The sequence below is a fragment of the Otolemur garnettii genome, unplaced genomic scaffold, assembly GCF_000181295.1.
Source record: "Otolemur garnettii isolate 467f Iridium unplaced genomic scaffold, OtoGar3 scaffold00014, whole genome shotgun sequence".
Lineage (NCBI taxonomy): Eukaryota > Metazoa > Chordata > Mammalia > Primates > Galagidae > Otolemur > Otolemur garnettii.
In genome coordinates this window covers 21,341,976-21,359,014 of record NW_003852409.1, presented here as the reverse complement: position 1 = coordinate 21,359,014, position 17,039 = coordinate 21,341,976, and the positions used below count along the sequence as shown (strand labels likewise).

Sequence of the window (17,039 nt, the reverse complement as noted above, 5' to 3'; positions counted from 1 at the left end):
TCGCTCCAGAGCCTACACTCCCCCCCCCCCAACCCATTCTGACCATTACACAGACAGGTACTTTAGAGGAGAAACACGTTCAATTTGAATTGGTGGGAGGGGCTAAAATGTACTATTTTGGAAAATGGACTTTAAAAATAGAGGCTATCCTTATGACCTTTTTTTTTTGGAAGGGTTTTCCTCTCTTACTCTCAATATTCAGCAGGCCCTCCTTCCTGCTTTGTCTAACGACTTGATGCAGAGTGGTTATTCTGGTGGCTGGGTAATTACTATATTTTAAGTTAGAATCCAGACTTAGAGTAAAGGTGGGATATGCATGTAATGAATAATTATCTGCCTGGATAATGTGATTCTTCTGTGTCAGATTGCCTTTCTCATTTTCTCCAAGAAGCAATAACAGATCAGGAACTGTTCAAGGTCATGCTGCAACTTCTGGGCAGATACAGGATGAGATGATACCCTCAGATGAGGCTTGTGAAGAGAACTCAGTGGAGGATTGACCAGTAGACTTGCCTGAGTATCTGTTTATTTTATATCAGGTCAGAGGAAGTGTAGCCCTCGACCAGTGGTATCAAGCATCATCTGCAAACTTTCTTTTTCTTTTCTTTTTCTTTTTTTTTTTTGCGACAGAGCCTCAAGCTATCCACCTGGGTAGAGTGTTGTAACATCACAGCTCACAGCAACCTCCAACTCCTGGGCTCAAGCGAGTCTCCTGCCTCAGCCTCCAAAGTAGCTGGGACCACAGGCACCCACCACAACGCCCAGCTATTTTTTGGTTGCAGCTGTCATTGTTGTTTTGGAGGGCCCAGGCTGGATTCAAACCCACCACCTTAGGTGTATGTGGCTGGAGCCTTAGCCACTTGAGCCACAGGTGCCGAGCCTGCAAACTTTCAAGAATTCACATTAGGGCCCCATTCCATACCTACTGAGTTTGCAACTTAGAGATTGATCTCAGGAATTTGTGTTTTTAGAAGTTTTTTAGGTGCTTATCATCATCATGAAAGATCTTAAGCCAACATATGAAATTGAGCATCGTGTGTAGGTGCTTGTACATTCCTTGGTCTCTGCCTCCACTATTCAACTCAGGCGTGAAAAATAGTCATGAGCAATACATCAAAGAATGACTGTGACTGTGGTACAATGACCCTTTATTAATGGACACTGAAATTTGAATTTCATATAATTTTCACTTGCCACAAAATATTGTCTGTCTTTTGATTTATTTATGCTAAAATGTCAAAACCGTTGTTAAGTTGAATGGCACACGAAAGTAGAGTAGGCAGGATTTGGCCTCCATTGCAGTTTAAGGAATCCTACTTTAGAGACACTAGATTGGGTGAGTATATCCCTTAAATGCATTAATGTATACATGATTTATGTGTCTATGACTTGATACAAAAAATAAATCCGCCCAAAAGATAAGAGATCTTTTTTTTTCTTAGAAGCTTATGTAGAAATATTTCTCAAATAAATGACATAATTCAAGAATGGAATTTGTAGGGTGGGATGTGGCTCACACCTGTAATCCTAGCACTCTGGGAGGCCAAGGTGGGTGGATTGCTTGAGCTCTTGAGTTTGAGACCAGCCTGAGCAGAAAGCATGACCCTGTCTGTACTAAAAATAGAAAAATTAAGGCAAGAGGATCGCTTGAGCCCAAGAGTTGGAGATGGCTGTGAGCTATGACACCATGGCACCTCTATGCAGAGCAACAGCTTGAGATTCTATTCCCTCCCCCCCAAAAATAGAATTTGTATCAAAATTTACTTCACAATCAGATGGAGAGTGGAAAGTATAAATAATAAAAGTTGACCACAGCTTGATAATTTTGAAAGGTGCACGTTGGTCACATGGGCTTAGAATTTATTTTCTATGCTTTTATACATTTATGCTTGTTTATAATTAAAAAAAAAAACAGTTTCATCCACAAGTTACAATTGGAACAAATGAAGATGCATTGATATGGAACTACATGCATGCTAAATTGTTTACCAAGATAAAAGCAGGCTACAAAATAATATGTAGAAGATGATTTACTTACATATTTCCCAATTAGTTCTGCACCATATAGACTCTTCCCATTTTAGCTTATGTATCCCAGTGCTCCAGTTGTCTTTCTAAAACACAGTGTTGGCTTTGCCTCACCCACACATGGAAAACTACACAGCTTTCCTCTCCTGACAGATAAAACCTCAAATCTATAGGCATTCAAGTTTCTTCATAATAAGGCTATAATATGTCTTTAGAGGTATTCCTAAGTTCACCCTCTTTTCCAACATATTCATACACTATACTTTATGGTAAAACAATTAAGAACACAGAATTTAAAGTCATTAAACTGTATCATAGCTAAATTCTGGTCCTGATACTGGCTGTCACATTGGAAAAGTTCTTCTGTCTCTCTGAGCTTTAGGAAACTCATCTACAAAATGGGAATCATAGTAATACTTATCTAGTATAATTGCGGTAGAAATTAAATGGTACAGTACATGAAAAGTGCTTAGGATTGAATCTGACCCTTAGGAATAATTCAATAAATGAAGCTATCATTTTTAATAAAATAGAATTATTTAGCCATTTATACCCTCATTAATTCAAGAAATATTTATTGAATCCCCCATAAATGGTAGATACCATCCAGGAACATATCAGTATATTCAGCATTCCAGAAATATGTAATACACTTCCATTGTGTCATGCTTTTGCCCCAGCCATCTTCTTTTTATGGATTATCCTTCCAAATTCTCTATCTGACAAGTTCATACATATTTACCCACAAGACTGAGTTAAGACTGACTTGACTCTTCTCCCAATCTCATCCCTATGCTCCAAATTACTCATAGCTCTTTTCCTCATAAATCCTAATACTCTGCTCATCCTATGTCTTCAGTTGTCATAAATAGGCTTCTTGATTCTGGTGTACATATTGGCCATTCCCCACAGACTGTGAAATCTTTTAACGAAGCATTCATTTTTAATTTACCTATGTGTCTTCACAGCCTTGAATCTGATGTGGTTATAGAGGACATTAAGGAATTTTTATTTATTTAGTTTAATAATTAGACAAATTAGAATAATTATTGCCATATTGAACTTCCTTGCTTTGGACTGAGGGTCATTGGAACACTGCTCTCACTAGAGCAGAGCTGAAAATGTAGCTGCCTCCCTGAGTTAGGGGGGATATAAAGTTCTCCCATCTTTAATCTAAACACAGATGAGTTGTGTCTCCTATAGAGAGGGATGCTTTTCACTTAATAGTGGGAAATGAAGTTTCTAATAAATGGCTGTCACAGACAGCAGATATTAGTGCAATGGAAAATGAGACAGAAAAACAAATCTAATTTTTTCAGATGGTCAAAATGAAAGTCAGTGAAGTATACTGATGAAGTTTCATGATAAAGTTCATTCATTCATTCAGTAAACAGGTGCTGTCCCTCCACGCCTGACCCTCTACCAGATAGCGGAGCTAGGGCAGTGATCTTTCCATGGTATTATCAATAGAATTTTTCCTAAAGGTACCTTTTATATGAAGGAAGCACAAGGCTGGCTGCCTAAATTCAAGCAGCATTAACATAGAACTGGAAAAAGATTGGGTGAGAAAAAGAAATCACACCAAGCCATATTTTCTTCTTTGGTCACACTTGTAAATCACTTCCTGGCTGGCTTTGACATTCCTGTCATCTATCTCCACCTCTGTCTCTAATAATAATATAGGGAAATTATCTTAACAACCCACTTTCTGCTTTCTCATTTTTCTGGTGAATGGATTAAACCTACCAATGGTCCATAACTTTGTTAGGTCACAAGAACAATTTGAGATTTAATGAAAGCTCTGAACATTCTCCCCAGGAAGGAAAATTATACTAGACAAACCCATACACACACGTATTTATTCAGACACACAAATGCAGAGTTTTGCTGCATTCATGGAATCACTGCTTTCTATCCTGGAGGCACATGATTTCCAAGTTAAGAACTGCTACTCTCAGAGGTCTCTGGGACACTTCCAAGTGTATATGATCCCACCATGTTGACTTCACTGAAAGCATTCTTTTATGCTGGATTTTCAGACCTAGAAAATGAAGTTAGAACTGAAAACTTAACCAACATGTGTCTCTGTCGCCCTATGTTTAGAATTAGAAAGGAAGGTGACAAGAAGACACACATCCAACCATGATGGTCTAGGGGTGGTAGGGAGAGGAGAAAGAAATGAGGATTCCAGTCATGGAGCGATGTATGTCTCCTGCCCGTCATGCTGTGTTTCACTTATTGCATTAGGACAAATTGGAACTTTCATAAACTGTGATATAAATCATTATCTCGAGTTAGCAGATGCAGTCGCACCAGGGTAGAGCACTGTTAATAACTCTGCTGGATTAGGAGTGATTGGAACAATTTGAAACTTGTTTCTCTCAGCTTGATCAGCTTCATTGTAACCACAGCAATTATCCCATTTTACTTTCAATGGCTCAGCACAGACATGTTGCTGCTTTATATCCATCCTTCTTAATGAAGCCTGCTCAGAGTTTTGTTCATTTGCCAAATAGCTATCCTGTGCAAACAATAAATAACTCCACCCCTTGGGGTATAAGGTGGATGCTTGAAAGACTGAGATCTCCAAAGCGCTAGACAAACACAATTCGTATGTTGGTTACTTCACGGGTTTAATTATTCATTTCATCCTTTCATCTCTGAGCATATGCTATGTGCCAAAAAGCTAATGTGCTAGGCCCTGGGACATATAGAATTGGATTAAACTGTATAGTGTTGCACCTGTGTCATTGTTGTCTTTCCCAAAGGTGTGTACCTGTTTTGAAAGCAGAATATTTTATTTAATAATAATAATGGCTACAATGTATTGCCTCTCTACAATGGTCAATGAGTATGCTAACGGAACCAATTTGTATCCAGGAAACTCAGGGCAAGGGATGTCACTGAGTAGCCAATGAGTTTATAGCAGGGAGCTTAGTCCTTAGACTAAGGTCATGATCCAAAGATATACTGCATTTGTTGAAATTTCAGATGGAATGTCAGGTGGCACAGATCAGATTTTTAAAGTGCTAAATAAAGCTCCCCTTTAAAGCTCAATAAGTCTGGACTAGTTGCCAAGGAATTATACATAAAAAAATAAACATGTGTTTAATGTTTAGCATATTTGGGACCCTCAATTTATACAAGGACCAAGGCCTTGACTTTTACTAGTGTTCAATATAGCAAAGATTTTGCTCAGTGCTTAGGTGAATACCAGATAAATAAGACTCAAGTTCTAATGGGTCATCTATTCAATTGAAGAGATGAAATAGGCATCATATCAGAAATTTAAATCAAAATGCACAGAAGAAAGTTAACAAGAAGTAGGTAAAGTTAGTGGAGCACACTTCCTTTCTACAGTACTTCCTCACTCCTGTACCTTGCCTAGTTAATTCTAACCGAAAGCCATTTCCACAGCGACACAGAGAAACCAGGCTTGTCATATGTCCTTCTAAATCAAGCACCTCCAAATTTTGATTTAATATCATAGTGCCATTTAAAACATCTTTTACAACCCGTAATATCTTTTTGTAGGAGTATTTTATTTTAGGAACCATTTCATGTATATAACATTTATATATACACTTTCCCAGGAAAGAAATAAAATTTCCCTAATAAGTTGATGTCCTTGTACAATCCTGCCATATTCCATTCCTCTCTCTTATTCTTGATCTCCAGTAAGCACTATTTTGGATTTGTTTTCTATTGTTCTTTGCCTATGCCTAAAAAAGCCATGCAAAATGTCAGTACAGTGAATTAACAGCACATTTCAGTCCACGTACGTAAGTTGTTGAGGTGTAGCCATGTTGCCAGGTTTAATGTTAGTTCTTTCATTTTCACTGTTGCTTGTATTCCACGTGGGTAAGGATGGTGGCGTGTGCAATGTTTTGTGTGTTTGCTTCATGCACGACAGTCATAGACTTGTGACGGTCGTAAATGGGCTGCCCTCATCTCTGTATTCACAGCATCCTGAACATCACCTACCACCAAGTCAACATGTCCACACAAGAACAGGAAATTCATTCTACATGGGAACCATGCAGAGAACAGAGGCATTCATGGTTCAACTTTCACTATGTATATGTGTGTGTATATATATATGTATATATTATATATAAAATATATATTTTTTTCCTTCTAAGAGTTAAATATACGATTTTAAAATTTCTGCAAAAGTAGGAAAATAAAAGCATGTATGGGGCTATAACAGTCTGGCAGTGATATACATAAGAAAAATAAATGAAAAATTGGAGCTAGATGGAATTGATGGGATTGGAGTGATGAAAGCTTGGGAATGATACATAAGGGAGACCTGTGGCTTTCCTATCAGTCTGCTTTGGTAACACCTGGTGGTTCTATTCCACACCAACTGGCTGTCAGAGGGAGGAAGCAGACACCATGTAAATACTTGCCAATCATGAGGGAAGTCCAAACATCGCAGCATAATTGCAGCTGCCAATGATACCTCTATACATTCAAAACCTATAATTCCACTAATGTCCTCTTGAATCTCTGCTGTGGACTGACCACCCCTCAATGCTTCCCCCACATATTTCCCGTATGCTCACTATCTGAATTTGGACACTGAGTATTGATATCCTCTAAGGCAACATTTTTCAGCATCTCTGACTTTTAGAAAATTCATTTTCAGTAGTAGGTTGAGTAATAATAATGATAACAGCAATGATGACTTTTAAGATACATGCCACGTGCCAGAAATATTCTCAGGGCCTTCTGAGAATTAGTCTGTTGAATCCTCACAGTATCCCTATGAGGACACAGAGTAGAGTCCAAATAAATATTGAATGTGATAACATCAATATCATTCCTGTTTTACAAAGGAGGAAATTTTAGTACAGAAAAACCAACATTTGCACACAGCTATACATTTAGTGCAGGGCAGAGTTGTGGTTCAAAACTTGTTCAGAACCCATGATATACCAGCCTTCCAAGGAGAGGATTTCTGCCTACAACTGCCCCCATTGCTCACTCTTCTAGATTTCAATCAGACCTACATTTTTTTTCTCATACCAACAAGTGAGTTAACTTTGACTGTATAGTGTATTCTCTTCCCACTTATCCCAGCATTTTTTGTTCACTCAAAGACTTCTCTTTAGATATAGTTTCCTTTATGATCTTTGTGTGGGATTTAAAATAAAGTAGGTCAGAACTGAGTTGAGTCAGGGTTAATTAGGCACCTGAAACATTCCAACAAGAGTGGTCTATTTGGCATCTCAGATCCTGCTACCATATTTTACCCACTGCTGTTGTAGCATTCCTGCAAAGACACTTTCTATTCTAAGTTTCTGCCCCAAAGTAATTGCTGGTTGGCCCTGCCTGCTTGAGGTAGGATGTCTACCTTTCTGAAAGTTGTGCCATTAAAGCAAGTGGCAGGAAATTGCTGTAGCAGTCACTGAGTTCTGAGGGGCATAGAGGATGTGATTAGGGGTCATCATGTCCAAGGTCGTGGGCTCAGATCACATTCATGTATGGGTTGCCATGGAAACAGAACTGAAATGACCTACCTCTTTGCCCCCACCTGGATCTCTCCCTGAGAAGCTGATTGAAGAAGAGGCCTTGGATGGTGCTCCAAAGAGTAAGGACCCATTAAATAACCTTTTACTTGGCAGCCAGTGCCCCCAAGTAAAGGCTGCAATCCCATGAACAGTGGAAGGATGATTGATGGCAGTGGGAAACCTCACAGCATTGTGGGATAGAGTGCTGATTACCCAATCAATTAGAGGAACGTAGACAGCAATTCAAAAAACGTCAACGTCCAATTTATTGAAATGCCTCAATTCATTAGAAAAATTATATTCAAATTACACTATATGTGTTAAGAAGTATTAAATAAGAGATTTGATATTTAGCGAGGGAAAAAGGACAGTTGTACATTAGTTCCTTTTGTTTTTATATCCAGTTAACTTTGAATGACTTTTAGTAAATGGAATGAATCATTATAAGCTTTGTGGCCTGAAGAACCTTAGGAAAAAATCTAGTTTTAGTAACCACCAATCTTATACCAAGTCTTTTAACATTTGGCGAGCTTAGTTTATTTTTCATCAAAATGGAAATAACTGCATAAGCAAATATTAAAACAAATGTAATACAAAATTAAAGATGTTTTAAAGTAAACATTTACTGAGAGTTCTTATTTTTTTATGGTAAGTGGGTGACTACCACTACTATCTCCCATAACCTTATCCATTCTTCTTTATTTATTAGCTGTGAGACTTTGGCAAGTCAGCCAGCCTGTTCTACTCTGTTATCTCATCTGTTAGATGTGCAAAATATACCTGAAAGAAATTGGATTGTAGTGCTTATAAGACAATTACACATGAACGGCATATCACAGTGCATTGAACATGTTAACCACACACACAAAAATGAGAATAATGGTTATTATTTAAATTTTACAAATGAGGAAACTGAGGTACAGGTAAATTAGGCTAACTGTCATGGCCAATTGTAAGTAATTGGCAGAAAACGGTATTCTGGCTTTGGGATTAAACAAACAAAAAACCATAAATGAGCACATTATATAGCATATTGAAAGGCAAGTGTGCTTTGGATAAGAAGAAATTAAAATGAGCACCAAGACAGGGAATTGGGGATGCTGAATGGATGGGGAAGGGTAATTCATTTTGAATGAGGCAGTAAGAGTAGGTCTCACTGAGGCAACATTTGGACAAAAAGTCAAAGAAGGTGAGAAAGTGAGCCGTGTGCTTACCTAGTGTAAGACAGTGCCGGATAGAGGAAAGAGCCACAGGCCTTAAAGTTTGGGATGGCAAAAGGTTCCTATTTGTCTAGAACAGAATTAGGAGGTAAAAGCTGGAGAGAGCAAAGGGCAGAAATCTTATCCATCTGTTAACAAAGGGAAAAAAAGAAAGAGGGAAAGAAAGAGGGAAAGAAAGAAAGAAAAAAAGAAAGAAAGAAAGAAAGAAAGAAAGATAGAAAGAAAGAAAGAAAGAAAGAAAGAAAGAAAGAAAGAAAGAAAAGAAAGAAAAGAAAGAGAAAAGAAAGAAAATTGACTTGTGAAAATTTGTATGGCTTATTAGCTCCTATAAGGAGACTTGGCTTTTAGTAAGTGAAATGGGGAGCTATGGCAGGTTTTTCTTTTTTTTTTTTTTTAGAGGCAGGGTTTTAGGCTGAGGAATGATATGACATGGCCTAATCTCACATTTACAAAGGAAGTTACTTTCAAGGATCAGAGCAGACTACAGACATTGGGAAGCAGACACAAGTTCAAGGAACAGAAGACCCTCAGACTCTTCTTTGTAAAAGCTCCTGTTAATATCTCATACAGTGCATGCAAATCTAAAATTATTTTACAATAAAAAATCAAAGAAAAAGATGGGAAAAGACAGATAAGTAAGAAATTGACACCCTAATTATCCCCTCTGGGACAGAAGCTCAAAAGTGGGAGAAACTACTGGGGTGCAATCACAATTTTACACAAGACAAAAGAAGAAAGTCTAGAACCGTGCTGTCTAGTACTGCAGTCACTAACCACGCATAACTACTGAACGGTAGCCATACGGCCGGTGGAACTAAAAGTGCGTTAAGTGTAAAGTGCACACCAGATGTTAAAGACGTAGGAAGAAAAGGAGTACAAAAATTCAATAATTTCAGAATGATTATACGTTGAAATCGTAGTGTTTTGAAAAGATGGGGTTAAATAAAATATATTACTAAAATTTTAAAAACAGGAAGCTTCTGGGAGATAAAATCAGGTAAACAACATTACGAATGATGACAAGGTAATTGGAAATAAGGCAGCCATGGGAACAGGATCAAGGGTGAACACAGATTCCAATTCAATATACAATTAAATGAAACAACAGTGAGAATTATGGTTTCAGACCAGCATATGTAAATGATTTAAACCTTACTAATAATAGCATATGAGAGAGGAGGGCTGGGAACAGGGAGAGATAGAGAGAGGGTATGAGAGAACTGGTTTCCACTCAGCAGGAGCCAAAGGCTGGGTCTGAAATGGAAACATTTAGTTTATTATTTAAGATCTTAACTTAAAATGCCTTATCATTTTTTTTTTTTTTTGCCCTAGAGATATTTTAAATGCTAATATTTCCTTGTGGTGGAAAGATATTTATTTGGTTCTCATCAATTCTTTCATGTTTATTTCATTATATTTTTCTTATTGCTAAGTTCAAGTTAAACTAAACTTAAACCATGTATTTTGAAGTAACCCTGTAGGACGTAGTTAAGTAACATAAGTCAGGCACAGAAAAAGACAAATACAGCATGATTTCACTTTTATGTGGAAATTTAAAAAGTTAAATCCATATTACCAGGTGCTAGGGGCTGAGGGGATTGGGAAGATGTTGGTCAAGGCTATAAAATTTCAGCTGGACAGTAGGGAAATGCTCCAGGGATGTGTGGTACGTTGGTGACTACAGTTATTAACAATATATTGTGTACTTGAGGGTTTCTGGAATAGTGAATTTTGGGTGTTTCCACCACAGAAATATGATAAGTATAATGGGTGATGTATGTGTTCGTTAGCTTTATTTGACCATTTCAGGGCTTATCATATGTCAAGACATCGTGTTGTATACCATAAATACATATAATTTTTAAAAACCAACAAACAAAATAGCCCTTCCAACACTTTGGACAGGAATTTATACAATTGTATATTCCTTAAATAGATGTGGCAGCAACAGACAGGAAATATTAAAGACCATTGTTGCTGGGTGGTGAGATTTTAGGTAATCTTTCACTTTTCTTTTCTTCTTCTTTTTTTTTTTTTGGCCAGGGGCTGGATTTGAAGGTGCCACCTCTGGTATATGGGGCTGGCACCATACCCCTTTGAGCCACAGGCGCTGCCCCATTTCTTTTGTCTTTTTAAGAGTAGAGTCTTGCTATGTTGCCCAGGCTAGACTTGAGCTCCTGGCCTCAAACAATCCTCCTGCCTTAGCATCTTGACTAGTGGGGACTATAGACATATGCCACCATGCCTGGTGTTTTATTTTACACAATTTTGTATTGCTTGCTTTGTCTGTAATAAATATTCTGTCACTTAAAACATTGTTATTCTAAACATAAAAATCACTATATTAAACATGTTGCCTGCTATGTTAAGAATAGACACTAGTGGGCCAAGGGTGATGCAGAGAGAAATAGGTAGGAGACTATGACATGAGAAACAGACACTAAAGGCCCCCTTCCATCCACATGTACAGCCACATCTCACTGGCATCCTTAGTGGTACAGGAGCATACTGCATTCAAACATCTCAGAACTAGAATCTACAAAGCACTTCTATTAATCAACAAAAAAGAACAAACAATTCCATTTATCACTGGGCAAGAGACATGAACAGAACCTTCTCTGAAGAAGACAAATGGCCAACAAAAGACATGAAAAAAATGTTCATTGTCCCTAATCATCAGCAAAATGCAAATCAAAGCCACCTTGAGATATCAACTAACCTTGAGAACAGCCCACATTACTAAGTTTGGAAGCTGCAGAGACTGGCAAGGGTGTGGAGAGAAGGGAACACTTTTACACTGTTGATGGGATTGCAAACTAATACTGTTTTTGGAAAGAAGTATAGAGAATCCTTAAAGAACTAAAAGTAGACCTTCCATTTGATCCTGCACTCCCATTACTAGGCATCTACTCAAAGAAAAAAAAAAATAATTTTACCATAGGACATTTGTACCAGAATGTTTATTGCAGCTCAATTTGCAATTAACAAGATGTGGAATCAACCCAAGTGCCCGTCTACACATGAATAAATGAATGAACTGTCCATTCTTTTAGTATTCATTCATGGAATACTAACCAGCTATAAAAAGGATGGAGGATTTTAATACTTTAAATCTGTTGTATTAACCTGGATGGAGTTGGAGAACATTCTACTTAGTAAATAAAGTATCACAAGAATGGAAAAGCAAGAATCTACTGTACTCAACGCTGATATGAAACCAGTAGATTAATAAATACCTACCCCCACAAGAGAAAACACAATTAAACTCAAGGGAGGGGAGGGGACGCGGGGAGGAGGGAGAGAGTTTAGTGTGCTCTCACCTAACAGGCACAATGGAAGGGTATAGGGCACCTGGGTGAGGGCATAATTACAACTTAGACTCCACCTAACAAACACAAACAATATAACCTAATAGTCTGTACCCTCGTATTAATCTGAAATTAATAAAAAAATTCAAAGAGTTCAGAAATAAGCAGTTTTGAGTTAAGTTTTTTCAAGTGTAATGTATTTTAAAAATAATTCAATAGCTGGGTTGGAAGATAAATTTGAGGAAATCCCTAAATGTTGAAAAGAATCAAAGATATAGAAGAGAGGAAAGAGAATATAAGTGAAAAGTAGGAGGTCAAATATATTAATACTAGGAGTGGAAAGACAGAATATTTAGAAAATGTGGAAGAAGGAAATTATAACTATAAATGTGTACACACTAGATATACTTGTCATATATATACACACACTGCATACCTGCATACACGTCTATTATATAGTGTATCTGTATACCCATGTAAATTACATGTAATATGTACATATATGTGTGTATATTTGTATGTATGCGTGTGTGTATATATATCTCCAAAACAATGAAGAACACTGGATACTAGATTGAAGAATTCTAACAAGTTCTTATTTAAAGAACAATAATAAGAAAAAAAAAATCTTCATATCTAGGTGCCTGTGAGTAAATTTTCAGAATGCAGAGAAGATGAAATGTCCCTAAAACCTTTCAGAAAGAAAAGCAGCATTCCTCAGCCCAATCTCTTCATCATCCACACAATGATTAAGTATCTTGATGGTATCAGCAACATAGAAATTAGAACACTATGGATGAATTCCATCAAAATTATGTACAAAATGATTCTCAGCAAAAGAAAAATTTTAGATACAAGTGATTCATCATCATGGGTCACTGTGTAATAAATTCATTTTTTAAACACACAACATCTCAAAACTGTATCTCTGCAAGTGTTCAAGAAAATATTGGAAGGTATGCGCCGACCATAGGAAGGTATAAATCAGGAAAGAGAAGACCCAAAATCTGAAACAGAAGATCTAACACAGAAGGAAGAACAAGACGATTTTAAAATTATGATGAAAAAGATGTCCTATGAACTCCTGCTGCAGAGTGGCCAAGTCCAGAACTGAGCAGAAGGAAGGACCCGGAGGCAGGGGAGGGTGTACGATGATGTTTCTCAGCATAATGTACAGTGTTTGAAATGAGAGAAGTTCTGTGGTTGCTTTTGTTAGAGAATTTGAGAATAAAAGAATGTTTAAAAACAAAGCAAATGGAATTTTAGGAGGAAGAAAATTCTTAGAAAAGAAAAAATGTAATCACAGTCTGATTAGGAAATTTCCTCCCCAATGCAACAGTATTAAAAAGTGAGGTCTTCATGGGGGATTAGGCCATAAGGGCTCATCTTCAGGTGGATCAATGCCTTACAAAAGGGCTGGAAGGAACTGGCTAGGCCCTTTTGCCCTTTCCTTCCCTTCTGCCATGTGAGGACACGATGCTCGTCCCATCTGAAGGATGCAGCCATCCTTGAGGCGCCATCTTGAAGCAGAGACCCAGGGCCTCTGGGGACACTTAACCTAGATCTTGAACTTCCCAAATTCCACAACTATGAGAAATAAGTTTCTATTGTTTAAATATTACCCAGTCTCAGGGGAAAGTCAGTAAACTACATGACTCAGCTATAAATACTATTTATAGAGTGAAGGAATAAAAATATGTCTGCATAGTAATATAGCTGAATGGAATAATGAATATAATGGGAATATATGTGTTTTTGTTGGGGAGAGTGGGGAGGGTGAATTTAGGCGTGATGTTAGAGAGAATTACATCTTCAGCTTCCTTAATAAAAAGTCAGTAGCTTTTACAAAAAAAGAGAGAAAAAGGAAAAGAAATATGAATGACATACATTCTGAGCATATTATTTTGCAATTAATTTAAATAGCAAAAGAGAGCTGAAATACTTATGTTTGTGTGTGTATGTACATGTGTATATGTGTGCGCGTGTGTGTATACGTATGTGTGGTACGTTTTAGGAGTAAACACTACCACAACCAGAAGGTAAACTCTCTTGTTCGAGGGTAGGAGGTCATCAAGTAAATGAAGAGACCAAGAAGTACTATGAAGTCAGAGAATTCAGGACTTGACAGCAGATGAGATGGGGAGAGACGGAGAGTTGCTTCACCATCCTCCCTTCACTCTGTACACCTGTGTCTGCTTACTGTGTGTGTACCAGCAACCTGCAGGGCACACACTTGACATCTCTGTGACCCTACTCTTTCTGCATACTAGTAGCTGTCGGCCCTGTAAAGCATTTTCTGATTCAATAAGATCCCAGTTGCCTCTTTCTCTTGCTCACTTCCAAGAACATTTCTGCTTCTGTTAGGTAGGTGTTGCCTTCCCACGTAGAATCTGTTCTTACCAACTCAGGCCCCTCATCTTGCTTTATTTTTCTGTACAGCTTTTGTTATTACTTGACAATACATCTATGGCTGGAATAGTGGTTTTCACTACAAATACCTTCAGACTAAGTGGAGCATTTAAATGCATATAAAAAATTTGCAAAAGTATAAACTAAAAAATAAAAACAGGGTACTCCGGCCGAGGAAAGTGGGATATGAGTAGTAATAATAGCACTGTCACGTCTACTCTAATTATATATTTCTTACTTTACAATGGACATGTTTTATTATTGTATTTTTAAATAGGGGAAAAAAGCTGATTTTTATCATGGAAAACAGAAACTATGCCATCAATGAAACTAAAATGCATTTGAAGGAAATGAGAAATATTATACTAAATCAAGAGAAAGTTTGGGGGAAGCTGTAGCTTTGGAAACAGTTTCTGACGAGTGAGGTGAGTACTTCAAAGGGTGAAGTTGAAGATGATACTTAAGAAGCTGAAAAACAGAGGCAGAAAAACCATATACGGAATGTTTAGGGGGAGGTAGGGGCGAACTGAGGCCTGAGGCCGCAGGAGAGACAGCTGGCTCAGTGGTAGTAGAGAAACCTTCCTTGGCAGACTAGGAGTGTGTTTTGTCCTGTTATGTCTTGGGTGACTTCTGAAATGACTTTCCCCATGCAAGAATCCATGCAGTCCTGGAACTTGGCAGATACAGATTCTTATCTTTGTTTAAGTCACAGTTCACAACAGAATTAGGAAGATGCCCATTATCTCCTGGTGCCTATTATCTACCCCCTCATCCTCCAAAATTACAAAAATAACTTGCTCTGTCTTTTTTTTTTTTTTTTGCATTAATGTTGTAAAATAGGAAAGAAGAACCCTTCACCAGGCAGATAAAAACCCATTTCCAGGAAAAGTAAACATTTTATGAAACCATAATGGGAGGATGTGTCAAAGCACACAGTTCTCTTGGATAGAAATGATTATCTTCTGGAGGTGATGGTGACCTGGCTGTTGCACCCACCACCTTGAGTTGCTGAGGGAGAGAGAAGCAGCAATCATTTGTATTATGATGTTATTATTTCAAAGCCCTTTCACCTTCTTTACACCATTCCTCTGAGATAAATAGAGCTGGGGTAATGACTCTCAAAAGCACAGATTATATGATTAAGACAGGGAGGTTAAATGGATTGCCTAAGGTCCCCTAAGCTGACCAAGAACTTAGGTTTTCACAGGCTCCAAGAGACATGGGTAAGGCTGATTCTGTCACTGCCAGGTAGCTGTGCAAACTCGCGGATAATTTACCTCCCTCACAACACCGTCATGAATACTGAATGGTTTTCAACATTACTTTTGTTAATATACTTTTATTCGACGCAAATTTTGGAGAAGGGGGTGTGTTAAACATTTTATAAGCATTCTCTGATTGATTCGTCATAGTGATGTATAGTCCAGAAATATTCCTTTGGCTGTGGAACGATCACACCAGCATGGGGTTTGAGTCCTGGCTCTACTGCTTCCCAGCAATGCAAGCTTGGGTGATTGCTTGAACTCTCTAAGCTTCACCTTCTTCAATTCTTAAAACTAAATGATAGTAATTATTCATATTGGTCTCATATGACTAATTATAAAATCAATGTAAAGATCAAAACTTATCGTAAGCACTGAAATCTACCTACTATTTTTATGGCAATGGTATGATTTGGCCAATAAGCTAAGGGCCATTATAGAATTTTTGTATCTGATGTTAATGAAAATTTTTCATTTTTTAAATGGTGTCTCTGGCTAGTATAGAGAAAACATACTGACCTTTAGATGTTTATCTTGCACTCATCCACCTTTCCCAGTTTCCTTATGATGGCATTAGTTTGTTTTCTATAAACTCTTTTTTTTCTGTTTTAAATTTCAGGTTAATGTGAGGGTACAAACAACCACATCACCATATTTGAATTTGTTAGGGAGAGTCTCTCTTGTAGCTATGTCCTGCACCCCAAAAGTGTGTCACACACTCCTATACTGTGCCCATTTGGTGAGAGCACCCCAATCCCGCCTTCACTCTCTGCCCTCCTTCGTTCCCCCTGCTCCCAACTTGAATTGAAATGAGTTTTTCTCCTATGTGGGTGCGAATTAGATCATCTACTGGCTTCAAAAATATGGAAGGCTTCATGAATTTGTGTGTCATCCCCATGCAGGAGCCAGGCTCATCTTCTCATTATCATTCCCATTTTGGGATACGTGGTGCCACCGCCAGCACGATTCTCTAATCTCTTCTTGTGAACCGATTATCTTGATTTGTGTTTGCATTGAATCTGTTAAAACATTTAAGAAAACTGTAATAAGGACAATATTGGTTATTTTCACCAAGCACCTCACTTAGGGATCAACGGTTCTGAAGTTAGACTTTACAACATCTAAACTAAGTAAACTAAGCACATAGTAAAGTAAGTTGGAAAACTTTACAACTTGTTTTAGTTTATACTAACTCTACTCAGTAAGCCTGCTCATTTTTATCCAGTGCCTTTTCAGTAGATATTGATACAATTATATGATTATTCCCTTTTATTTATTAGCATGACTGATTCCCAG

General features: G+C 37.7%; 1 non-coding gene across 1 annotated transcript; it reads right to left on the bottom strand.

The window, feature by feature from the left end:
* Positions 1 to 16,600: 16,600 nt before the first annotated feature.
* LOC111723701 lies at positions 16,601 to 16,707 on the bottom strand. Its single transcript, XR_002772195.1, has one exon. It is a non-coding gene; the product is annotated as a U6 spliceosomal RNA (small nuclear RNA).
* Positions 16,708 to 17,039: the final 332 nt, after the last annotated feature.